This window comes from Equus przewalskii, chromosome 23, assembly GCF_037783145.1.
Source record: "Equus przewalskii isolate Varuska chromosome 23, EquPr2, whole genome shotgun sequence".
Lineage (NCBI taxonomy): Eukaryota > Metazoa > Chordata > Mammalia > Perissodactyla > Equidae > Equus > Equus przewalskii.
This window is the reverse complement of record NC_091853.1, coordinates 24999257-25026449: the sequence shown is the minus strand read 5'-3', so window position 1 is coordinate 25026449 and position 27193 is coordinate 24999257. Positions and strand designations below refer to the sequence as shown.

The window sequence follows — 27193 nt, the reverse complement described above, 5'->3', positions numbered from 1 at the left end:
ACCTTACCTCTCTTTTCGGGTGTTTACAGAACAATAAGAAAGTAGTCTCATATGCAAAAAGGCTTCACCAGTCACAGCCCCCCAAGGGGTGTGGGTTCTGAGAGGCGGAACCAGCCGCCCAGGCCCTCTCTCCATTGGTCGGGTTCAGCAGGTAACCCGAAGCTTTGCCGAGAGGTGCATAAATAAAGAGTGAAACTAGTACCACCTCCTCGAAAGGGGCTGAGTCCTTCTTCACCCTTCCTTGGAAAAACCAGTTTCTCTCTCTTTTATTGTCTATTAGCAACTTCTATTCTGAAAGTGCAGCTGAACCCCACCATACTCCAAACTCTCTCTTCTAGCTACCTTTACTCCTCTCTACTCCAATTCTACTTTCCTCTGCTTTCAGATTCTTTTTACCCAAGGGAGAATGACTATTCAGGACAGGCCCCCACCTTCCCTCGGGAATCTCTTCTGCACAGGCCTGCTGAAATGGACACTTCATGCAGTAAGTGTTTCTCGTTTCTTGTTCCTTGTCCTCAAGCCTTAGGAGTGAAAGAACATTCCAAGACTTGGAATTCCTTTTCTTCCTCTCATATGCATGAGTCTCCAGCTATCTCTTTGTTCTTAATTGTCTTATGAAAAAAATCTATTATTTTGAATCAAGCACAAAGTGGGGCCTGATCTCTGAAGGCACAGATGCTCGTGCTTACAGGTGAGTCTGAAATCTCTGTTTTTGGGGGGCTTTGGAAAACCAAAGCTGAGTGGCTATATCAGAGGATCCCTGGGCGGGAAGAGAAGAGGATGAGCTGTGGAAAAAGCCACATTCACTGGAGGCTGATCATCCACTTCCTGTAAGGCTAAAATAGTGAACCTGCTGCCTTTTAACCAAATCCCCAGCCAGCTTGATGTTTTCCTGGAACTTTCCAGTGATTCCAGGCAATAAATCTCACTGCTTATGGGAACTGGCGTGGTAAGATGGCTGCTCAGTAGTTAAGTACCAAGATTGCAGTTGTGTCTGGAGACTCAGCTGTGTCTGCAGTTCGTGGAGATTTACTCAACTAGGGTTGGCTGGCTTTTCAGTCCCGAGCTGGAGGGTGCAGCTATCACAGGAAATTCAGGACTTGGTTCCATTCTTTGGTTCTCATATCCAAGCTGGTTTTCTTGGGAAGCCATTTGGGATACAGTCCCGAAGGCAGTTGAGGGGGCACAAGGGCATTCACTGATGAACTTACTCTACAGCCAAACACATGCACGATTTGCTTCTCTGACCAAACCCCACACTGAAGTGGCCGAGGAGAAAGCCACGGGGGCATCAGGTTGGCAAAGGCATGGCGGACAGAAGAATCTTGAACTCCAGGGGTGGGGTCCAGAGTGGGTCAAGGCTCCAGGTACAGGTTCTTGCTTGTCTCTTCCTTGTAGCAGCTGCAGGTCTGTAGGATGAGGGGACGGTGTAAAGCAACGGCCTGCCTTTTCTGGGCTGTCTAACATCAATGCTGCCTCACTCCCTCTGTTTGCATGGCTTTTCACAGTTAAAGTGCTTTTACAGACACTGTCATCTCTGGAGTATCCACCCTGGAGGCTAAGGACCCCACGTGAGGGCGAGGCTCTCCACACACTCCGATTGAGGACTTGAAGAATCTGGTGGACGATACATGTTGGGAGGGTAAGAGCCGGGTTAGGTAGGTCTGGAAGGAGACGAATTGACCCCTTTGCTCTCTGAGTTGGGCTGAAATCCAAAAAGAAAGCAAAGAATCCTTCCATCTCAGAACTATTTCCTCCCTTGATCTCCAACCATCATTTATCAGAGCCAAACAGGCTGATCACTCTTCCTCTGACTGTGAAATGGGCCAAAGGCAGTGCAGGAGGACTGTGTAGTCTAGATAATTCACAAGCAGGTGCATTTCTCTCTCACAATTGAGAATTGTGAGGATTCATAAAGAAGGCTGAATGGGAGAGGGCGGGCCACCTTCTTCCTCTCAGAACCCAGATCCCTGCCCCCAGCATGCCCTGTGTTCACCTTGATGAAGGAAAGCAGGCTCTTTCTCAGCAATAGCTGGACCCCCAAGCCCTTTTTTAAGAGCCTTTTTCAGAGGCCCAATGCCCAGGGAGCTGGATGTGGGGGGAGGAGCCACATTATAAGCTACTATCTCTCTGCATCGGGTCAGAACAAGCCCCAGGAAGAAAGTATTCCAAACAACAGGGTGGATCTGCCCTAACTCACACAGTCTGCATGTTGGTGCTGAGAACAGCCTTTTATGGGGCTTATGCTGAGCCACAGGCATGTCTGAACACAGCAAGGAAGAGGCCGGAGCCACGACTACACAGCAACGGCTGGATGGGCATTTCTTTTAAGAGGACAGAAAGCTCTCAGATAGTTTCCATCCTCCCTGTTTAGCTCAGTCTCTAAAGGCCAGGTTATCTCTTCCCTACCCGCATCCCCGCACTGCCCAAAGAAGATGTTGTTGTGCCATTTCCAGGCAGATTTCAGAAAGGGTGTAGGGTCACCGGAAAGCAGACAACCTAGATAAGTCTATAGGAGTGAGACCATGGGGCCTCCCCCTCCTCTGCCCACCCGCTCCCTCATGAATGGGCCTTGCTCCACCTGGGTGTTCTGGTCCCCCCAGAGCTCCTTGCCCACCTCCTCCTGATATGACACTGGCAAATGGGCCTGCAAAGTGCTGTTCATGCTCTTTGAACAGTGCATTCTGGAGAGGAACACTCCCACCCTTGCATTACTTCACCTTGGTAAGCAAGTTCATAGAAGATGGTTTTTCTAAAGCAATTTCAGAACACCTGCCTTCTCTAACCAGGACCAGCCATACCAAGCTCAGTAATGGCACACACAGGGAGACACAGACAAAGGGAGAGGATGACAGCATCCCAACTAGGGAAATGCAGAGAGGGTTCCACATGGACTTGTCTGGGATGGCTACTTCAAGGGTGAGAAATAGCAGGAGTCCCCGGCTTTGGAGCCCTATCCCCACCACTCAGCACCGTCTGTGCTGTAGACACGGGGGGGTCTCAGTGAGCAGGCTCTCTGCAGCCTCCTGGAAGGAAGTGATCCTAGGGAGAGCTGTGAGTATTCAGGTGCTCTCCATCTCCCGAGTCTGTGATTCAAAGATCCTGAAGGTCTTTGGCCAGGCAATAATCCTGCATGCAGAGGCTGGGGTTGACACGCAGCCTGCCCTCTGAGAAAAAGACCCCCAGACAATCCATGTGTTTCTCTTGTCCTTCATTCCACCGGAGTCTGTCTCATACCCAACCAGATTTCAGTGGAGTGAAGTTCAGGAGGCGTGGAGCTGACACCGCAGCGGCAGCAGCAGCAAGAGTAGCTCTGACTTAGAAAAAGAAACACCCGGTGAGATTCATGATAGATGAAGGAGACATCTGGAACGCAGAGCCTTCTGCAGAGGGGATGGCGATGGGCAGGTTGGAAAAAGCACCACAGATGGGAACCGCTTGTTTTTCTTTTCTAAAATTGATGCGAGGGAAATGTGTGTTTTCTGTAACTTATAAAAATTAAAAGTCGTCTGTCTGCTGGAAAACCTGCCTCTGTGATTCATGCTGTTGGATGCCAACTCTCTGGCCTTCTAAGTCACCTCCCCTTTGGGCTAAAACAGAGACAGGAGCTTGAGCAATGACACAGGCCCCCTCTGTCCTTGGGGTCTCCAGGCAGGTGGTTGCAACTCTGTCTGCAATCAGCAAGGACCCCTGCAGCCCTCAGCGCCCCCACAGGGCCAGCAGGACCTCCAGAATGGGGTAAAAAAACTCTATTAAGATTTTTAAAAACCTATTTATATAGTAATAAAATAAATGTAAATAAGATTTAAGTAAAGGCAGATTGCAAGTATTTCTGCCGCTGTACAAGATCCATCTCATAGAGCATGGGTGTAAATTCTGCAAAGGTTAAAGCGCTAAAAAGTATTTGACACATAAAAATGTCAGATCCAACGTTAATCATTTACCAGTTGTGATTGCCTTTATATGGGTCTCTTCTCCCCAAGACATGTGCTGAAAACACCAGGCTTGGTAGAAATCTGGGAGGAAAAAAAACAAATAATACTTCTCAGCTGTCAGAGTCTATGATTTGCTTTGATAGATTTAGCACTGATTTCATTGGCTTTACAAGCCTCTATGATTTTTTTTTTTTTTTTTTACTCCACATTTCTGCTTTAGGAAAGGAGAAGGTTGTGGGGAGAAGGGAGGAGCCTCAGTCCAAAGAAGTCCCACTCGGTTATGGGGGAGATGCCCAAGCCTTTTTGTTCATTGCCCCCTTCCTCAGGTGAACAGACTCCTTCAGGGAGCCAGCCTGGCTAAGAAGGCAAACTGAGCAAAGCCTGGCTCTGACAAGTCTTCAGAAAAACCGGTTTTCACCTCCAGAACGTGCCCCAGGCGGCAAACCTCAATAGATCCCCCTGGCGTGGCATTTTTCTTAGGAGCCCCCTCTAAAGGAGATTCCAGCTCTGCAGAGGATGGATGCCTGTCGCCTGGGTCTCCAAGCCCCCTCCCCAGCCAGTGACAGCTGAGGGGAGGGGCCTCTTCACCATCCTCCCCACTCCCTGGGGGCCCTGCCCCTAAGGAATAAAGGAGCCAAGAGGAATAAGCATTTCTCCAAAATATCTTCCTGCTTCAAGTTAATACGGATTCAAAAGCTTGTCCATGTCACCCTTGCCCCTTCATTCTAGGGCCCTTGGACAACAAAAGGGTGAGGAGGCCAAGCTGCTGGCATTTTCAAAAAGCATGTTTGCCCATAAAAATTATGCAATGAATGAGGTTGGGGGGGGCAGTCAGAGTACTCAGGCAAATTACCCAGCAAATACCTTCCATTCAAGATTCTGAAAGAATAAAAGGGGCACAAAGCAGAAGTGATGTGGCATTTCCATTTGCAGCTTGGTTTGAGCCCTATGACCTGGAATCTTTAAAGGAAGAAGTATGTGTGTCTGTGTGTGTGTCTGTGCGTACGTGTGCGTGCATGTGTGTGTCACCCGTCTCAGGTGGAGACCGGAACCGAGACAATGACCAGAGGGCTGACTGTCAAACACCAGCCAGGGCATAATGCCGTGACTACAAAGGGCTCTACCCCATGCTGTTGGGTCCCCACACACCAAATCCACTCCAACACTGTCTTCACAGAAGAGACACAGGGCTCTGTATTTCTGGCACCGAGGTCTGAACTGCCCACTTCCTCCCACCAGGGCAGCACAGATTGTTCATTCTCCGCTGCAGAAGGAGAAAATCCTGAGCCTGGCCCAGAACAGTTTGCCAGGGAAGCCAGCGTGTCTGCGAGCTGGAGTGAACTACCCCATCCATCTTCCTCGTCCAACCCCCACTATTTTATGTCTCATATTCTCATATCTTCATTGCAAAGCGTGGCTCTCCAAAACACAGCACAGAGAAAATAATTTAATCAAAATTCCCTTGCAACAACAACAACAAAAATCATATTGCCCTGCTTTCTTTATTCATGATCTTTTATTGAGGCGAAAGGCAAATATCATTGAGCCAAACCTGAATAGACAAATATATACAACCATTGGTAATTTAATATTTTGTGCTAATGGTATACACTGTAGATACAACCCGAGAGGAGTAAATTATAATCCTATCAATAATACATCACATTCAGGCTCCAGTTTCCCAGTTCATGAGAAAATGTGTATTGGCAAAAGGCTCTCCGAATATTAAAAGCCATGCATATAATGAGGCAGTGGGAACAGAAGCTAGACACTCCCACAGGACTGTATTCTCGTCTTTGTTATCAAGGTCCTTCATGGGGAAATATCCCACATGGAAGCTCCTAAAGCTGGGGCTAGATGAAGACATCCTGTCCACATTCTTGGCAGATCTCTGGGTGAAGCTTCAATCACAGAATAACCTAGAAGCAGGGCGCCCGTTTGCCAGACTCCTCAGAGCACAGCATCCGTTCAGATGCCTCAGGTCTGTGGTGAATGTCGAGGGCGCGTTGGGATGACCCATGATGACGGACGAGGCACCGCAGAGAGCCCCAGTGCAGACGACAGCGTCTGAGAGAAAAAAACCACATGGCTTCTGAGCTCCCTCTCATCCTGACCCTGACCCCAGCATCCCCAGTTGTGTGTGGTCCTCCAAAAGAAAGGAAGAAGGGAGGGAGGGCTGATGACAGGTGGGGAGCCAACCACCTGCAAAGGATAAGAGATTTATTCTGGGATTTAAAATGTCCCCGGTTATTAAAAATCAGTGGATCCAAATTCCCTTACTCCTCCTGCCAGGAGAAGTAAATGACAGTCTTATTTGAGAGTGAGGAGGAAGTATTTCTGTCATGGTCATATTAATATCGTGGACGCGTTAGGTTGCTGTTTGCAGGAGGACTGGTTAGTGCCACTGTCACACACTGGTTCTTGCCTTTGACCTCCCCTGATTACTGAAGTATTGAGGAATCAGAAGGGCCAGCTGGGTTAGTACCTTCCTTACTCTTTCTTAGTCAGATCTGGAAGAAGAAGGAGAGCCCACAGAGGAATGGGAGGCTGTGGGGGGCTTTCAGCAAAAGGAAGGGGACGCATAGAGCAGCCCCAGCCTCAAGCTTGGAGATGAAAAGGCCTGGCCACACACCACTTCATTAGTGGGAATAAAAGCTTCTTAAATTGCGGGGAACTGAGGAGGCTTTCTGGAGAGAAACACCTATGCATCAAAGAAAAACAATGTGAAATATTCCCTTTGTCTAGAGGCAAGAAGCAGCAGCCGGAAGTCTTGTCACAGTCTCCCTCCCTCCTTTTCACAATCTCTCCACCACCCCTGCCACTTCAATTCCTCTTTCCCCTTCGGAGGGGAGAAGGCCATTTTCCCCCACTGCATGTCAGATAGCAGGGCTGGGTGGGACACCTGGTGGGCAGTAGAGGAATTACACCTGCATTCGATCTCAAACATCAAGTATTCAGGCCTCAGACCTGTGTACTCTCTGAGATCATAGGAGATAACAAGGCAAGCAGCTCCCTGGGGCACGTGGTATTGAAGTGAACTTTAAATACAGTAGCAGTGGGTAGACGCTGACCTACATTTCTGCTATGTTCAACTGTACTGGGGAAGAATTGGTGGCTAGGAATATATATAAATGAATAGAATTTATAGATAAACAAATAGACACTGATTTGCAATACAACTTCCTAATTGTTTAAACTTTACTAAAAGTCACATTGAAAGTAGATACCGTCCCAGAGAACTCACCAAGCTGAACAGCTGGGAGAAGTTCCCCCCAAAATAATCTATAGATGAGAAATTCTCCTCAAACATAGTTAAACATTGACTGCTCAAGGCTAATGCTGAGGAGCTCCCTACTGGCACCCAAGTGCACTGTGGGCAGCAGGCTGAAGTTTCTGAGTCAGCCTGCAAAGTGGTTAAGAGGGATCAAATTAGAGCTGGTGCCAAAATGATCTAACCATCGGACTTTGGGCCAGCCACTTAAACTCTCTAAGACCCAATTTCCTTATCTGTCAAGTGGAAATAATAGCAATAATGGCAAGTACTTACTAAGGCCCAGACACTGTGTGCCTTGTGTATTTTAAATCATTTAATGCTCCCAATTACCTTATAAGATGTGATTGATATTCCAGTTTTATAGATGATAAAACTGAAACAAAGAGAGGGTAATGGACTTGCCCAAGGTCACACAGTTTGAGAGTAGCAGAAATGAGTTCCAAACCTGGATTCTCTGCCTCTGGAGTTCACCCACAGGACTATTACTCTGTCCTATCTCTTAATGTTGGTGTGAGGATAAGGTAGGACAATGCATGCTGAGGGTTTAGCGAGTGCCTAGTAGACTCGAAGCACTCAAAAAGATTATTTATTCCTGCAACCTCAGTATCAAGAAAAAATATCTTTGAGAAGCTTGTCTAGTGTCCGCCGACCAGGGATAAGTAACTATATGCACCTCTTCGGCTGCCAGCAATCCAGTGGTGAATTTACTGTGCAATTCAGTTGCAACTTTGATCAACCTTAGCTTCTAGAACAGTTATCTCGTTCTCCCATCACCTTCATTTTAGGTGAGTTTTCATTTTTTAGCTTCACCTTTGCTACATGTGTCATACTGTAGGAGCCTTGAGGATTTTTCTTTTTGTTTCAAAATAGGCATGGCATAAATCAAAAATAAGTAATCATTTTTCTAGGATAAGTGCCATTTCAAATTTTTAGTATACTTTTCCGGGGGCAGGTGGAAAGTACTAGTGGAAAAGAAACTGGGGAAGAGCTGATTAAAAAAAGAAAAAGTTTTGAGCTCTCAAGAAAGTGGAACAATCAAGAAAAATAAATCAAGAAATAGCAAGCAGGTGATCAGCGAGGAGGCTGTGAGGGCACTGAGCCCAACACCCCGAAGCCAGCGTTTGAGGAGCATCTTCATGCTAGAGCCATATTGTGTAGGTCTCATTCAAGAGATTGCCCAAGTAGGGGCAGCTCTGACACTAGGAATGTCATCCCCAGGCTGGAGTGTCCAGCTGGTTTAAAAGTATGAGGGTTGTGAGGCTGGCCCAGTGGTATAGTGGTTAAATTCGGCACATTCTGCTTCAGGGGCCCCACATGGCTGGTTCAGATCCCGGGTTCAGATCCCGGTCTCAGACCTACACCATTCTTCAAACCAGGCTGTAGCAGCAACCCACATACAGAATAGAGGAAAGATTGGCACAGGTATTAGCTCAGGGCTAATCTTCCTCCAGCAAAAAGAGGAAGATAAAAAATGTGTGAGGGTTATGGCTGGAGACTGCTCACCTGGTAGTTGCAAGCACCAGGAAGTTCTCACCTGAAGCTGGGCAAAGAGCTGGCCAAAGGAGAAACTAAAATGTTTACAGAACGAATTCCTTTTGTCTCATTACCTTACCTTATGACCATCTGCTTTCTCTGAAGAAAGACAGCCTGGAACAAAGAAAGTGTCCCTTTTTATAACACCACTATATCAATTACATTTCATTACTACACCATTACGGAACATTGCGTTATAATCCAACTGTTAATGGCCTCACCTCAAAAGCCCACATCACTCCCCTTTGCCCTCTTGAAGGCCTGGCTTTTAGCTAAGTAGCTTTATCTACTGCAATTCAGTCCAGATTCCTTCCTGTCTTAGTCAAGTCCATGACGGCAACAGCAGCAACTTTTCTACACCCCTCCAAGGGGGCTCTGTGAAACCTTCCTTGCCACTTGAAGCTAAATTTAAATGTTTCTATAGAGTAATAAACCAGTCGGGCTTCTTTAACCTCAATGTGCGCACAAGTCACCTGGGAATCTTGTAAAAATGATTCAGCAGATGTTGAGTGGGACCTGAAATTCTGCATTTTTAACAAGCTCCCAAGTGATGCCGCTGTGTGCCAAGACCACATGTTGGATAACAAAGAACTAGAGTATTCAAGACTCAAAGCCCAGTGTCCCCCCACACCACTACTCTCAGTTCAGCAGAGGGCCAGGATCCACGTCTCAGCTTGGCTCTGCTCCACTTCCTCTGGTTTTTCTTTCAAATCATTGGCGTCTTAGCCAATGAGACATGAGAGGCTCAGAGGTCAGGAAAGTGGTTTTGGCTCATCATGGTGGCCCAGGCTCCAACACGTGATGAAGAAGTTTGGGTCTTTTCTTGACATGAAAATGGTCCAGGTGATCCCCACTCAGAGAAGCCACAGTAATTTAGAATCATAATAGTACCCCCAAAACCCAATATATGAGGTGGATTATTTAGAAATGAAACCTTTGTGACCCAAGAACTAAGATGAAGTAAATTCAAGTATCTTGGCCAGTGACTACCGATCTGAAACAAGTAACCACGAGTATACTTTGGCTACCAGAAAACGCAGAGCTAAACTTAGCGAGCAATTTTCAAGATGAAGGAAGAGCCAAGTCAAGTAATTTACCAAAGATCAAGATTCTGGGCCAGACCTGAACTCACCTAGCTCTTCTGCCTCTCGGTCGAGTGCTATTTTCAATGATCTACTCTACTGCAGTTCTAAGAACCTTCTGCTCTCTTGCTGACTTGTCAACACCCCGAAACTCAACTTCTCAATGCATTTTTTTGTAAAATGGGAATTGTAGAACTGACAAAATTTATCAATTAAACATTTAATATGATGTATATTTATAAAAGTTTATGTATAATGTTTAGCTACTTTTTCAGTGTTTGCTGGAGAAATGAATACCACGGATAAATTACTATTCTGAGCAGTAACATGTTGGATCATGAAGTCAGTGACTGAGTGGAGAGAACTCAAGCTGAAGCAGAACAGATTTGAGTTCAAATCCAGAGTCTGCAGCTTTAGGTAAAACAGCAAACCTATTTGTACTTCAGTTTACAAAAATCTACAAAGCAAATCAGAGTCCCTATTTCTTAAGGTCATTGTAAGTACAAAAAGTGCTTGGTGAATGGCAAATAGGAACATGAGTATTTGTATGCATCTCCACAGCAGTAGGACACAGAGAAGAGGAAAGACAGTGGGACCGGGAGAACTGAGGCAAGACTGTGAGGTCACAGCCCAGAGGAGATCACAAGACACTCAAAAAAACAGAGGCCTCAACCAATTAGGGATCTAAAACCGAATGGGCTGATAGGCATCTGTGGATTCAGAACCAAAGGGCAGAAGCAAACCATCCATGGGTCCAAAGGGATGTTGGAGGTATACGTTGGCAGAGGGAAGACACATTGTGACCAATGATCAGAATTGAGTTGTGGTTCAGCAGACCAAATGCACACAATGTAGGGATTCAGGAAGATGCATTTCCTACAGTCAAGGTGAGGCAATGGGTCGAAAAGCCAGGCAGGTTAGTGGGCAAGAAAGGCACCCACTACAATGAAACAAGCAACAGGAGGCTAGAAGTTGACCTTGCTAGAGGCAAGTGTCAGGCCCCGTCAAGAGTTCCACAATTCTTCCTATCAGGGCATGGACAGCTCAAAGTCTGTAGATAGGGGCAGGGAAGTAACGGCGTCTGGCTGGATTGTAAAGAAAGGAACAGAGCAACAACTGACAGCAGGTTCTGACACAGCACCGTTAAGGTATTCCTGACCCACATTCATTTTGTCAAGAGATGCTTTTCAAAATTGAGTCTTTATTGAGAAGACATGCACCTAACTCTGATTTGAACAGGCAACATAGCTGCCTGCAAAATAAGAGGTTAGAGAGTACCTGCTTTATACCATCACTCTGTATCTGGAAGCAAAGTGCCCTATTTTGTATTCACATTCAGTGTTCCGGATAAACTGTCAGGTCCCGCTGCCAGATTTTTATGGATAATTAGAAGGTTGCAAGAAGCAGATGTTATGAAACTATCTGTGACTAGTCCTTAATGGTGGATGACAAGAACTCAGCACCATTTCTTAATTACATGAGACATAGCAAGAGGTGTAAAAAAAATAGAGGGAGAGCTTGTCAAAGCCTGACAAGGTATCAAACGGTTAATCACCCATATTGAACCTGAACATTTCTTCACTATGTAATTTGAAACACTGATCCCACCCCCCTCTAGCTGAATAATTTTATAAGTTGTGGCTTCTCCTATGCTGCTTCATTTCAGGTTGTAATAACTGAAATATGAGCTCCTGCATAAAATAGGTGGCTTTACTGGTTAAAACTGCCCCGACAAGAAAATTTGCATCTTATTAAGCATAAGCATAGTTTTGCTACATCAGATCCTATTCAGCAGGATGAAAGGAAGATATACTGCTTCAGAAAACTGGGTTCTTGTCCCACGAAGATGATGGCCACAGCTCACATTTTTCAAGAACACACTCTGTGGCAGGCAATGTGTAAGCTTTTTGCCATGTCCTCTTATACCATCCTAACAACAACTCCAAGTCAGTGGGAATTTTATTAGCCCCATTTTACAGAAAAGGAGACTAGTAATAATGGCAGTGATAGCAACAAAAACAACAATGGCTACCAGTACTGGCAGTTACTGAGTACTTACAATGTCCTCACATTCTGCACTGGAGACATCATCTCATTGAATAGGACTAGTGCCGTACTTATTTTCATTTCCACTTAACAGAGAAGGAAACTAAGTTTCCAAGAGATTAAATAACATGCCCAAGTGATTATAAGTGTAAAGTCAGAATTCCAACCCTAGTCTTCCCGACTGTGAAAATATTATATTTAACCCTGGGCTACCCTGTCTCAGTTTGGCTAGATGACTATTGTGAGCTGAATTGTGTTCCCCAAAATTCATATGTTGAAGTCCTAACCCCCAGTACCTGAGAATGTGGCTATATTTGGAGACAGTGCCTTTGAAGAGGCAATTAAAGAGAAATGAGTTCATATGGATGGGTCTTAATCCAATATGACTATAAGAAGAGGAGCCTAGGACAGAGACAGGCACAAGGGGAAAATCATGATAAGACACAGGGAGAAGGTGACCATCTTCAAGCCACGGAGAGAGGCCTTGAAGAAACCAACCCTGCCAACACTTTGATCTTGGACTTCTAGGCTCCAGGACTGTGAGGAAATAACTTTCTGTTGTTTAAGCCCTGCAGTCTGAGGCGCTTTGTTCTAGCAGACTTAGCAAACGAATACAGTGTGCTTGTTTAAATTCCTAACTTCTGAATGTCTCATTTTTTGAACTAGAAGCTGTCCAAGGCACTTTCTAAGTGTAGCCTGCCTTGCGTGCTGTCCCTTTAACATTCTTCCCCAGGCTGGACAACTTTAAGTGCTTTCTTTCCCTGGCTCCAGGGGCTCACAGTGCTCCTTGCTCATCAGTCTCTCCTCCTCTTCCCGCCCTTTCTTTTGTCCTTCCCCAGGCTACTGACCAAGTGAAAGGGCCAGGTCAGAAAGAGCAGGGATGGGCCCTGGAACAGAGGAAGGGCTGAGAGCCAGAGATGGAAGGGCAGCGGGAAACTATGGGGTGGAGCCTCTCCTCTTACGCTTTCTCAACTATTCAACGATTACTTATAAATGTATATTCGACATTATTTATAAACTACTCACAGTGTACTAGGCTCTATGGAGAGAGCTATGCATAATGCTCAAAAGAAAAACAGGGTCCCTACTCTCACTGAGTAAACAGTAGAAGGGGGAAGCAGATATTAATCCAATAATTACACTATTTATTGAATATGTAATTTGTCAAATGACAAAACTGAAACAATTTAGTAACGAGTTTGCTATCTTCTGTTCAAGAGAAAACAATGCGTGGGTTGGGGGAGCAGTGCCTCACACACCATGCTGTGCTCTTCCTGAGGGATTCTGGGTAGAAGCAGGTTTTCTAGTGTTAGAAGAGGCTCCGTGGACACCGGGCATGATTGGCAAGGAGGTCGGGGATTCCCTTATAAGGCTGGCAGGCCCTACTTTTCAGGGTAAGTTAAGTTAAAGCTGAATTGGAGGATTGGGATTGGTTTTAGGTTTCCTTAACAGTGAGGCATTTCCCATAAGAGCAGGCTGATTTAGGTGTAGATTTGTGACGTGGCCAGGCCACTGGGGCAGCCTCCATTCTGTGGGTCCCAATATATCAGTTAACTTTATTAAATTCAAAGCAGAAATAGACGCTATGAAGGGAAGGAACAGAGTTCGTAAGACTTTCCATAGAAACTTTTGTTCCCAAATCAAAAATGAGGCCAAAAAATGCAAATCCTCCAGGAAGAGTAGCACGCTGACTTAAAGTCACACCAAGCCATAAATGATTCAATGAGTCCTTTTTCGAGAGCTAAGTTTTATGAAGAGAATGAAATAGCAGAGGTATTGGAGTGCTGGCAGGGGGAAAGCACACAGGAAAGAGCTACTAGAGAACTGAAGACAAACATTTGCTGCTTCGCAATTTCATCTGGGGCCAAGGCTGGCCCACTGCACCGTGTTTCAGGGGATCCATTAGCGTTTACCACGTTCCCACTGAGAAAAGAAGAGAACCTTAGAGTACCAAGCTCTACAGAAAGAGAGAAAAGTAACTTTTAAATCAAAACGTCCCTCCTCTTGACGTCAGGAAGATTTCTCTTAACTTGGATCAACAGGTACACACCCAAGAATAATTACACAATGATGACAACTCCACTCAGACTACCTGTCCTTGTTTTCACAGCAGTAAAAACCAAATGCACTTCATTCTGCATCAAACACGGATTGAAAGCCTACGATGAGCCAGGCACAGTATGGGTACTAGGGCTGGAAAGAAGATAATGACATGGTCCCATCCTGATCATCCAGAAGTTCATCATGGAGGGAGAAATCCAGTCTCATAAACAGATCACTGAGTTACAGTGCAACAAATGTGATGACCAAGGGTACGGTATAGTGGAGAAAGGGAGCTTGGAGCCCACCATATAAAGATGGATCAGAAAGGAGAAAGGTTAACCAGGGAATCTTCTAAGGTGATGGCATTTTGAGTAAGGCCTGAAAACACAGGGTTCACCACACAATAAATTATAACACTGAAGAAAAGTATTTGCCTATGAACTGTATAGGCAGCAAAGAATGTGGAGGGGAGAGAGGAGCATTCCAGTTATGGGAATAGTGGTGGAATTTGTGAGATTGGTGTTGCAGTAGGGTATCCCAACAAGCAGACTATGAGACATAGATGTCATTTAAGAATTGCTTATGGGATCAAAACCTGCTGAAGACAGGACCAAAACAAGATCAGGCAGAAGGAGAAGTTAAGATGTGATGCAGTCCCAACAAAAGCCTTAGGGACCTCACAGAAAGTTCTGGAGCTGGGATGGCCTTTCAGAGTTATCCTGACTCAAGGCGAATGGGCTGAGTCTTTATACCTCCATGAAGATAAGTCATTGCATGTTAGATTCCCCAGAAGGAGGCATGACCTTGGAGGAGGCAGTTTCTCAGGCCAAGACAGTCCCCTAGAAGAGCTGAGAGTTGAGGACTATCCTCGGCAGCTGGGGGAATAAATTCTCTATCCTGAAAGGGGATCTGGGCAGTATGTCACAGCATACTTCAGAGTCCACCTCTTGTGCTGCTTGGATCCACTTCTTCATATCAGTTCTAGAAGTTCCTCCTGGATCCTAGTGAGCCCCTCTTTTGGGGGAAACTTGGAAGAAGAAGACTAGTGGAATGAACTACACAGTTGTGTGTCACCGCCACCCCCCCCCCCCGCCCCGCCCCCGGCTGCTGGCTTTGGACTACAGCTGACAGCATTTTCTCCCCACCTCCTCTGCTATCCACTATAGATTCCCTCCCTTTTACCTAGTACCTCTGCTGCTCTTGGTGGCCTACTTGGTGGCATGCCCCAGACCCTTATTCCTTGGGGTCTGAGCTCTTGGTCACTGTGCCCTCCTCACACCAGGATTGCTGCACTTGCCCATTTCTTCCTGTTGAGAATTCAACTGAGCTACTCCTTGACATTGCTGCCTTGGCATCCATTTTGTTTGGACAAGCAGCCTACGGGGACCTTAAACTGACACTAGCCTTCTCATACAAGTGCATACCACCTAGATTGCAGCCCACAGAGTCACAAGCAAATATGTAAGTTCCTGATATTGTGGTGGTGTGATATTGATATGACTTCCTCAACAGCCCTTGTGATCAACAGTGTCCCCTGCCTCTCAGCACCTTTACGCCTCATGTACCCTGTACATAAAACTCCTATGGGTCTTACCAAAACCCCTTTCTTGGCTTGAGTTGACCAATCTGGCCCTAGCCCAGGAGCCCCAAAGCACTCCACCCATGAACCTTAATAAAGGAATGTGCCCAGGTCCAGCTTCTCCATCTGTCTGCACCCTGCTTTGACCTCCCCGTGTGGTCCCCTGAGGCATGCTATATACTTCTTCCAGGATCTGTGACTAATAAACTTCTCTATTTCAATTACTCTTGTGGCCTGTTGTTGAATTGTGATTCACCATCTGGCACCCTATGCTCCACTTAACATATATTAATTTAATGAAGTCATAACACCTACTAAAACTGGTCAAGAAAGTACCAAGAGATGCCCAAGTGGATCACTCAAAACCAAACATGTTTCTCCTTGCCTACAGTGAGTAACAGCAGCCCTACCTCCTCCTGATGACCAGGGTAAATCATTCAAGCAAAAATAGGTACTCTTCTTTCTGCCTGCTGACCCCTGGGCACAAAGAGGAAGAAGTGCCAAAAGAAAGTAAGTTTATCATTCAATGGGATTTCAGCAGGAATTCCCTTTTAAAAAAACAGCACCTCTATACATGCAGAGCTCAAAGTTGTAGGGGTGAGAAGCAAATATTCCCTAAGTGGTCACAGGAATATTAGTCTATTCCTGCCCAAATGCAGACAATTTGCCACCAAGTGGCCAGTTGTTCTCCTTGAGGGATGAAGTTGAATCGTGAGCCCAGCATGGTTCTCTTGGTGGCAGGTTGGTCATTTGACAGTAACAATAGATAAATGAGCCTTGAGAGTTCATGCTGCCATGCCCATGTATACTCTGCATCCCTGCCAGCATGGCTCTTAGATTCATTGGTCCATTGTGCTAACACAGGGGTGGCCAATGACGGATCCTAGCCAAGTCTTTCTGTGTACCTAGTTCTATGTATCTCCTCCATGGTAGAATGCTCTCTAATAGGCATAAACATGTGATACGAAGATCTTTGCGCTTTAGGCCCACTTCCACATGCCCATCTCCACGTCTCTAGCCTACATCTCCTTGTCCCCAATCTTCCAGTCTTTCCAGACTCCTTATTAGCCAGCCAACCCCGAGTCCATAAATATTCTAACCTTGGGCCATTTGTTTTTACACAAAGCGGATGGCTAGGTGGACTTCCTGAGCTCTTCTTTACTATGAAGCGCTTCCCTCATCACTCTTTCAAGCCCAACACTGAGTGGAGCTGTAGTTCGACTACAAAACATACCCACACACCAAGCCAACCCACTCATGAACCAAAATTGAGTTTTTTTCCTCCTTCATCACTGGTCATAAGGGATCCTATATGCGGCCACCCATGTGAGCTAAGGAAAAGGCTCTGGTGCAACAGTGGCAGAGGTCATGGGGTCTGGACTACTCGATTGTGCAAGTTTCTTGTGCCTTCTGGTCCTGCTTGTGCTCAATCGCAGATGTATCACTTCCATCAAGGAAATCTGGGCCCTTCTGACCTTATGATTTGGTGGATCTGAGCAAACTCAGCTCATGATAGGTGATTCCAGATGCATGGTCACTTAATGTCCTATAGTGAAGTGTTCCATCACTCCTGGAGACAAGTAGCACTCTATGAGCAGTTTCTCAAAATGTGTGTAATTCTCTTCTGTACATGGCCTTGTCTCAGGATCCTGGGATGACAGCTACTATGTCACCTGGTATATGGGTTGTACAGTATTCCCATGTGTGGAATATCTACCTCCAGAATCCAAAGAGGTATTGCATTTTCTTCTTCATGATGGGAGGTGCAAGGCACAATAAATTATCCTTAACTTTAGTGGTGATATCACAACATGCTCTAATCCAAGATATCCCTAAAAATTTTATTGATCTGAAGGGCCCCCAAATTTTCATAGGGTTTATCTCCCACCCTCTGGAATGAATATGTCTTACCAAGGCCTTGAACATGCTCATCCAGTCTGATTAGCAGGATGTTATCAGTATAGTAAATCAATTTGATACTCTGTGAGATGTTTAGATGACCCAGTTCTCCTTGGATTATATTATGACATAGGATGGAAGCAGATGAGGCAAAACTGTAAATATATACCTATGTCTGTTCCAAGTGAATATCAATTGTTTGATTCTCTTTTTTGATAGAGATGGAAAAAAACACATTCACCAGTCAATACCTTCATATAATGTGCCCGAGGCCATGTTAATCTGTTATGGCAAAAGGTAGCAGCACTTGTATTTACCACTTGGTTGAGTTTTTGATTAATTCACTGTTATGCTCCAGGATCTGTCTGTTTTTGCCAAAGCCAGATTGGTGAATTAAATGGAGATTATGATGAGAAGCACTACCCCTACATCCTTCAGTTCTTTAAGGCCAGCATCAATTTCTGGCATTCCCACTAGGATGTGGTATTGTGATATTGTTTGTGATTTATGATCTTGGCCTGGAGTGGGAGTGGTGGCCAATTCAGAGGCTTTCACTTAGCCTTCCCCAGAATAATAACTCTTACTCCTCAGGCCAAGGAACTAAAGGATGGTTGTGCCAACTACCAAGTATGTCTTCTCCAATTACACATGTAGGAACCAAGGAAATGGCCAGTGGGTGGGTCTGCAGACCTACTGGACCCACTATGAGCCAGACGTGGGCTGAATCTCCATTTTTATTACCTTGCTTTCATATGCCCCTACTACATCAGTGAGGCCACGATGACACTTCCGGGTGCTAGGTATCAATGTCTACTCATATCTTGTGCCCAAGAGTCCTTAAAATGTTTGAATATTGCCCTTTCCCCAGTGGAGTAAATGATTGTAATCCCTCTGAGGAACAAAGGGTAGACTCAATACTGTGTACACTTGCTATGGTGTTTAGGCAACCCAGCCTCTCCCTCAGTCAGTGGGTTCCAGACCTGAAAACTAGCTCAAATCTGAAAACTGAGCAAGGAATCATGACATTTTCTTGGAGTGACTGCTCTCAGCTTTCTAATCATCTATTCTTGATATTTTTTCTTCGTTGTACAGATTAGGCAGTACCCTTGTTGGCTGTTCATATATTTTGCCCCAGGGGTGCTGTATTCCATTAGCATCTCCATAACTCTCCGCAGATCAGGCACCCCTGGATTCCACTGTAACTTTGTTGTTATTCATGATAATTGCACCCACCTGGCTCTGACAGCACTGCCACCTAGCCACTATTGTTACAGGGTATTATCATCCCCATTGTTCTTAGTGAGCCTATTTCTACAGCAGTATCTCTTATCACCCCAGGCCTACAGAGGAAAACCATCACTTACCTTCTTAGTGATGCTGGTGTCCCTCTTACCAGTACCTTCTTTATTGTTTCCTCTGGACCCTTCCATGGAGCATAGTCATCCAGTCTTACATATTATATCCATTCTAACATACCCACCTCTCTGAACCTTCTAATCCCTTCTTCTAGCATCTCCCATGGTGATTCTGGCATTTCTGCCTAACTTAGTGTGAGCCGTTATTTTTTCTATGCTTCAGAGACATCCTAGCAGCGTGTTTGCACCATCTCCTGGGGTCCTTGCCAAGGAGTTAAAAAAATGCTCCCATATCAGTAAGTCCCCTTTTATCTAAATTTATGCTCTGCTCCCCCAATCCCTTGGTTCAGAACTGTCAGAACATAATCCCATGCATTCTTTCCTGGCTAGATTCTGCAGTTCCCCTGGGGGGCACAGTCTCAGTCCTTCGCTGGCAGGCCGAGCGTGTCTTTGCTTAGAGAAGCTTCTGTATCATTTTCAAGGTGAGAGTCTAACTCTTGTTAGGACATAATGGTCCTCTTCCTCGGGCTCAGAGAGTTCAGGAGAACATAGGAATTTAAGATTTCAAGGACATCAACCCAGGTGTTCTCATCTCATGTGTCAGAATCCCATTCCTTTTCAACCAGAACGTTGACCTTGGCATAGGAGATCTGCTTTTGCTGGGAATGAGACTTTCTTTGGAGCTTGGCTACTCTTCTGATTAAGCTCTGGGCCGGGTCTTCAACTTTCTATGTCCATCCCCTTGCAGAAGATGAGTCTCTTTATACGCTACCAAGAGGACACGTGGGAGCGGGGAGATGTACGTGTCTTTATTGGACTGTGGGCGCAAATTTGAAGAGGATAATTAGATGAAAAACATAAATGAGGCTAGATGTGAGAATCACATGGGGAGCTCATAAAAGATGAATTCTCGCTTTGTTTCCCCTACCCATCGACAATTCCAATTTTGTATATCTTGGAGTGGAGCCTGGGAATCTCTATTTTTTAGGAGCTTCTCAGGTGAACTTGATAGGTCACCACTTTGGAACTATTTGAGAAGACAACCACTCAGTTTCACATCTATATCTAGCCCCAACATAGCTATTGTTTTAAATTGAAAGTAAAAGAAATGCAAACATCATGGGACCAAAGTTTGGAAGTAACTTCATGCACTACCTGTTTTTATTTGTTTTGGGGTGTCCCCCACCCCAGGCTAATTTCCACAACACTGGGTCTCCACAGAAAGCTGAGCAGGAGTGTGAAGTCCCAGGAGGTGATTTTGATAGGATGTCAGGGACCATGTGAGCAATGACATCTCCAAACTGCTTACCTCAAAAGTGTGGAGAGTAGGAGGCAGAGTGATACCAGGACAGGAGGCAAATACTCAGCACAGCCCACACATTACAGTCCCAGGTGATGTGAGCTCCCCACATGCACATCTTTGAAATGGGCCCTGTGGTACAATAAAAAATAAGTATTTGGAGTTTGTCATCCCTTTTTCTGGCACAAAGCTCCTAAAACCGTTGGAATCTCCTAAGAGATTACAGTGTCTTTTGTATGTTAATGAGATGGCTTGTAGAGGGTGAGGGGTTAGGTAGCTTCATGACAGGGCTGGTCACCAGAAAAACCAACCAAGTGATTACAGTCATGCGCTGCATAACAACGTTTCAATCAAGGACTGACTACATATACCATGGTGGCCCCGTAAGATTAGTACCACCTACCCTAGGTGTGTAGTAGGCTACACCATCTAGGTTTGTGTAAGTATGCTTGATGATGTTCGTACAAGGACAAAATGGCCTAAGGATGCATTTCTCAGAATCCCCATCATTAAGTGAGGCATGACTGTAGAGGATTAGAATTTTCAGCCCCATTAACCTCCCTCCAAGGAGAAGTGAGGGGCTGGAGACTGAACTCAATCACCAATAATTTAATCAATCATACCTACCATAAAAAACCCTAAACATCCGAAACCTCCATAAAAACCCTAAACAGTGGGGTTCAGTGAGCTTCCCGGTTGGTGCACACATGGACTGTGCTGGGAGGGTGGTGTGCCCATTGAAGGCTTGGAAGCTTTCCACCTCGCACCCTCCATACCTTGCCCTATGCATCTCTTCCATTTGGCTGTTCCGGAGCTGTACTCGTTATAATAAACTGGTAATAGTAAATAGAGGACTTTCCTGATTTCTGTGAGTTGCTTTAGTGAACTATCAAACTTGAGCAAGGAGTCATGGGAAACTTCAGATTTGTAGTTGTCCAGGCAGAGGTATGGGTAACCTGGGCACCCCATCTCTGGCTGGCATCTGAAGTGAGGGCAATCTTGTTGGGCTGAGCGCCTTAACCTGTGGGGTCTGCACTAACTACAGATAGTTAGAGTTTGAATTGAATTGACTTGTTGGATACCCAGTTGATGTTAGAGAATGGACTGTTGGAAGAACCACACAGGCCCTCACACCACTGTCCTCTTATGACTGTGTACCCATGCCAGAAAGGCCCAGTCGTTCTGGAAGACAATGTTGTTATCCCATAAAATTAGGGGTCACTTGCCTGATGGGCATAAACAGGTCATTTACTTAGGGCATCAGCCTTTGAGAAAGAAATCAACTTTATTCTGTGAGATTGATCTTGTGGGGGACTGGAATTGGCCACCCCAAGATATGTCTCTTTGGCACGAGGATTACTTGGAGCTGGTTACTTTGAAAAACTGCAGACAGGAAAGAAACTCTGAAAAGTAGAATTTACTTACCATTTGTTAAGAGACATTTACGTTTGTAAAGGAAATCTCCGTCTGTAAAGGTGTCTCCCTCTCTGTACCAGGAAGAAGGGAGGATGGCTTTATCTCTAGAAGCTCTTATCCACATGGAAGGCAAGCACTTAAATCTGCATAATAATCTGACTCTTGTTTAGTGTACTTGTCTGGTAACCTCCCATAACTGACTCCCCCCTCCCCCAACATCCTCCTTTGTCTTTAGGTGGGGGTGGTATTTAAGATGAGAGCTTCCACCATTTTGACAAGTTGCTCAGTTTGCCTAAGTCTCTCCCATGTATACACGTTATAAAGCTCCGTTTAATTTTCCCCTGTTATTCTGTCTCATGTGAATTTAATTCATTGTCTGGCCAGAAAGACCCAGAGTGGGTAGAGGAAATGTCTTCCTCCCCTACAATCTGCAGGGAGACAGGGGACATGAGCCTGATCTGTCTCACTAACTCAGGATTTGGGGTGAAATTTAAGAGGTTAGGGAGAACCGGCTGGCAGGCAGAAATGCTAGCAGTACAGCTTTTGATTGGCGGGTTTCAGGCATTTATGGTAAGGTTCTAAACATTTATGATGAGGTTTTAAACATTTACAGTAAGGTGGGGAAAGAATTTTAACTTCAAATCTTTCTGAATGATGGACCCCTCGCTTCTGATAAGAGTCTGACTTTTAAGTTCTGGTCATGTCCTGGTCCTTTGGTTCTGTAGGGAGGAGAATCTTTGGTTCCAAGGTCATTTCAGGTCAATATTTCTTCTCCTGCACATGTGCTGGCTACATGACTTTGCAAATTTTCTGAAAGACAATTTCTTAATTACTCTGTTGATAAGATGGGGTCAGTTGAACTGGTCCTGGAGGGCCCACGGTTATGGCATCTTCCACTGACTTCTCTGCCCACTCAGGACCTGGCACTGAGAAACAGGGTGGATGGTAATGATGGGGTTCAGGACACACTACCCCAAAATATGGCACCTCAGCATATTGAATATCTTAAACTGATGGAGTTTGGAAAAAACGTAGCAGCAGGAAGTTCACTTTGCTTCACCCCCTCCACTCTTTTTCCCTGAGACAGATCACAAAACTCCTATGTAAAAGGTACTGTACCAGGAGGAAAGAAGACATTCTTACCATCAGAGCTGGGGAATTTGGGGCCAACAAATCTGTGCAAACAAATCTTCTTAAACTAACCCTTATCTTGCTAGTTACTGCTTCACCACTTACTACCCCTAGCCCATACCCCTTTGTCTCGTCAATTCTTCACAAATTCATTGCTTCTTTGTCTAGAAGGAATAAAAGCTTCCTGCTCTGGGCACTCCTTTGGGTCTTCATTCTCCTGCGAAGGCTGCCACGCACATGTAAAAATTTGATAAAATTTGTATGCTTTTCCCCTTGTTAATCTGTCTTCATCAGTTTAATTTTCAGACCCAGCCAGGGACCTGAAGAGGGTCAGGAAAACTTTTTCCTCCCCTGTAACGAGTCTGATCCTCTGCCTTGTCAAATTAAGAAACAGAAACCTCATTAAATTGGAGTCAGGAGGGTAAAAGGGGGAGCTCTCATGCCCTACCTCCATGGCAGAGGCCAACAGGAAGAAGAAAGACTTCCCCTTCTTGATGGGCAAGAAGCTCAACCAATGAGAGACTGTCACAGTTCAGCCAATGAAAAATCACTACACTTTGACCTCTTTGTTTACAATAGTCCTCTCACCCTCCCAACTTCCTCTTCCCTCTATTAAAGAGCTTCTCCTCCCTTGATGCTGGGGCACTTGATCGTGGCTTACCATGGTTGAAGATTCCAAGTTGCAATTCTTTGCTGATCCTGAATAAATCCTTTTTTCTTTTTTCGGTGAGGAAGATTCACCCTGAGTTAACATCTGCACCAATCTTCCTCTATTTTGTATGTGGGATGCCACCTCAGCGTGGCTGACAAGTGGTGTAGGTCCACACCCAGGATCCAAGCCTGTGAACCTGGGCCACCAAAGCAGAGGTGCCAAATTTAACCACTACATCAGGGGGCTGGCCCCAGAATAAACCCATTTTTGCTGGAGAAATAAAACTGGCTGTCTGTTTGTTTAGGCTCCACAGTCTCCTCTCTGCACTAGGAGCGCTCACCTGGGTGTGAGCTTTTGGCCTCTCACTCTTTCTGCATCAGGAACAGATCACAGGCCACAGTTCAACTATCCCTTCTTCACAAATGATGTTCGATTTTAAACCATCAGCTCTGACCTCATCTGGAACTTGGTCTCCAAAGTGTCTGACTAGCCTTAGACTGCCTCCAAGGTCCTGTCACCATCTCAAACACAAATTCCCAGCCAAATGTACCCTCTTCCCCCAAAGCAATTCCCTCTCCCAACTTGCTTACTTATTTTTGTTTATTCCTTAAATATGTCCTGCATCGTTAATATATGCCATGCCCTGTGCTAGATGTTGGAGGTACAAAAAAAGGCTAGGATGAGATCCTCACCATCCAAGAGCTTACAATCCAGCTAAAAATGTGTGTGCGTCACCAATATGAAATAGATGAAAACGAAAGCAGAGGTCACCGGAGCCTGTTTTATACTTCTGAATGTCCACCGCACATAGTACAGTGGACATGTTTGTGAGATGAATGAATGTGAAATCAAATGAAGGAATGCAAAAGCTAACTGACAAATAAAAATGGCAAGTAATAGGATATATTGGAGAATATGAGGAAGCCATTTGGTGTAAACCTAATTCGGCATGACCTTGTCTTTCCAAAAGGGCCTGACCGAGGCCGTTGAGCACGCATTCTATATTTGCTTTAGATGTTCCCTACGGCAAGAACAAAGGCCCTTGAGATAAAGGTGCAACTTCCCTCCCCCTGCCAACGTTGGCATTCCCTTAAGTATTAACATCTTTCCTTAGGCTAGGAACTGATTGCTGCACTCACCTGTGACCACCCAGCTCAAGACAATAGACTTGCCTCCTGCTAGTCCTCTGAGATAGCAGACCCACTACCTGCTGTGTCCATCAAGCACTGTGCCGAGAGGGCAATCCTGTGACTATTGTGGGAGGGACATTTCAATCACATGTGAAACGTCCTGTATGGGAGTATATAACCACTCTGTATACCTCACTTCTTTGGTGCCCTTTCTTCCTTCGGAAAGAAAGGCCCCAGGCCATGGTCCTCAGATTTCAGCTCAGAATAAACTCACCCAAATTTTCATTTATAGATTGGTTATGGATTATTTTCATCGACATAACCTACTGAGGCAAGAGCATCGGGTCCATAAGGCGCCTCCATCCTTGTGGGTGCCGCTCTCTGTGGTTTCAGATGTGGGCTTCTGGATTCTCTGCAAAGACTATTCCCCTTTTCTAGGTTACCCAAGGGTAACAACTGACTTTTCCTTTTTAAATTACCAACACTTTCCGCTCATAACATCACTATCAAGCTTTTAGAGACAGAGCAGCTAAAAATTACTCACAGCAAATGGCCCCTGATGAGTCAGAAACCCTTAAAAGCTGTAATCAGGGGCCAGTGTCCCTGCATCCAGTTCGGTGGTTAGGCAAGCAGGAGTCACCTCCGGGAGGATAATGCTTATTCCCATCAGCATGAATGCTGTGCACCTTCCCCCTCCCAGCACCTAGCTTCTCGTTAATTTACCTGTGACATGTTGCTACACTTAATTGCATTTGACAATTAGTAACATTTCAACACCTCTTTTAATGGAACAATTAAGAGAGTGCTTGTGTTGGTTGCAAGAAAATATATGAGCTGAATTTTCAGAGGAAAAGAAAAAAGACCCCACATAAACCCCCAGGGGTAATTCAGTTATAGACAGCTTTGAGGTAAGCCCTTTCCCTTTTGCATTTTGCAAGAATTATGTGCAAGCATGCCTTTTTGTGTTTGTTTGGTATTTGTCTGTTGCTTGGTTTCCCTGAATGAGCATTTCTCCACCAGACAGCTTGGGGCTGTTCACGCAGCCACGTGATATTAATTACAAGGAAGAATGGATGCTAAGCAGTTGCTGTTACTCATTTCTCACTCGTGTTGTTGCATTGATTGCTTGGGAAAGCGGATGCCCCAAGGCAGTTCTTCGCACAATCAATGCAGTCCGCAGGGAAGGCTGAGAAGAGCCTTTGCGCCTTTGTCCTGCCTTCCAGGTCCCTCCAAGTAACAGACTAGCAGGGAAGTGTGACCCCTAGGGTCCCTGAAAAAACTTCAATAACTGCTATTTTTATTATCCTGTCTCCCTCGCCTCACATTAGTAACAGAGAAAAATTACACTGCTTTCTTATTACAAAATTCACCTTACAGCAATAACTTGTTTACAAATCTTTGGACTCAAGAATAATACAATATTGTCACTGTAGCCAAGACTGCAAGGAATGTGCGCTTGAAGCCTCACTACTAAGAGCTGCGAGGGGCACAGAATTAAATATGCCATTTGCAAAGAGTTGATGCATTTCATTTTCTAGAAGAGTCATTTAGCAGAGCAGATGGAATGGATCATTGAAGTAGCATCCGTGTTAGAAAAAGTCCCAAGATGAACATGACTGACAGCCTGGTCGAGGCTTCTGTCTTTGTCCAGTGCCCACCAAATTTCGTCTTCACGGCCCACGGCCATCCTGGCTCTAGACAAACTGGAGACCTGCCACCCCAAAAGTGACTGCTACCCTCCCACCACCGTTTGGCTGCCATGCTCTTCCTCCCGCTTGCACAGCCCTCCTTCTCTGCTTGTCCAAACCCCACCATTCCTCAAGATACAGCTTACATACTACGTTCTTCTTGAAGCTTCCTCTGATTCCCTCACCCATTGTCTCTGACCCCTCACCAGGCTTGGATGCTTCCTGTGTCGCTCATCATCTATAGCTTTGTCTTAAAGCCAGTTGGACCATTTGCCCCTGTCTGAGTGGACTGTAAACTTTGAGGCTAAGGAATCATGTACTATTTTTCTTTATAATAATTCACGAACTTCAGTACAGTATATGCTTATTTATATTATCAGTAATAATTATAACTGTTGGGTATCCTTCAATAAGTATTTGTCAAATTAAATCGTGGTGAACTTTCAGATATGAGTCTGACTTTTAAAAAATTATATTCATTTGATTGGCAGTTGCCTCTTTTACCTGACTCCATGCCTCAAAAAGGCTAGAAAGGGCAAGGAAAGCATTTCTGCTCTTCCAGCTTGGATTCTAACACCACTCCATCAGCTTAGGTTGGTGTGTCATCCGCTCCTGAGTGGCTGGGCGTTTGTAACCAAGGGCTGTCACAATGTTCCCCAAGGGAGAGATGCAATCAGAAGAGCAATAATGACTTTCTGTGAGCTGGGATGAACGACCTCATCTCTCAGGTCACTAGGGCAACATCTTCTGAAATCCACCACGGATTTATCACAGTCCTTTCTCTCCCTTTCCACACCAGCACGATTCCCTCTTCTGTTGCCCCACACACTGCAGCTTTGTATCCAAAGGGCCTGGATTGGACGAATGGAGGATCTAAACAGAACTTCCACAGACCCTATTCCACTCCTGGGTCAGGAGGGAAGGGGGTCACTGGTCCTAAAAGGTGGATTTAGTTCCTTCTTGCACCAAACATCCTCAATAATCACACCTCCCCAACACACACACACACACACACACAGAGTTACGCTTGCACTCACACACATGCACGGTTAACTGCACACACTAATGCCACATCTTGCTAATTGCATTACCCTTGCTGGTTATTATTAAGGTCTTGCTTTCGGGACATA

At 45.3% G+C, this 27193-nt stretch overlaps 2 long non-coding RNA genes across 4 annotated transcripts; one reads left to right on the top strand and one right to left on the bottom strand.

The window, feature by feature from the left end:
- The first annotated feature begins 205 nt into the window (after positions 1–205).
- On the top strand, positions 206–3524 carry LOC139078832 (uncharacterized). The gene is made up of 4 exons (XR_011531969.1): positions 206–484; positions 644–691; positions 1509–1642; positions 3246–3524. It is a non-coding gene; the product is annotated as an uncharacterized lncRNA (long non-coding RNA).
- A 396-nt stretch (positions 3525–3920) lies between these two features.
- Positions 3921–26695, bottom strand: LOC139078833 (uncharacterized). 3 transcript variants are annotated; one of them, XR_011531971.1, is made up of 4 exons: positions 26568–26685; positions 20056–20178; positions 18872–19563; positions 8822–8856 (listed from the first exon to the last, which is right to left on the bottom strand). It is a non-coding gene; the product is annotated as an uncharacterized lncRNA (long non-coding RNA). The 3 variants fall into 3 exon arrangements; XR_011531972.1 differs by lacking the exons at positions 8822–8856; positions 18872–19563 and adding an exon at positions 3921–4016 and having other exon boundaries at positions 26568–26695; XR_011531970.1 differs by lacking the exon at positions 8822–8856 and having other exon boundaries at positions 18775–19563.
- Between the last annotated feature and the right edge of the window lie 498 nt (positions 26696–27193).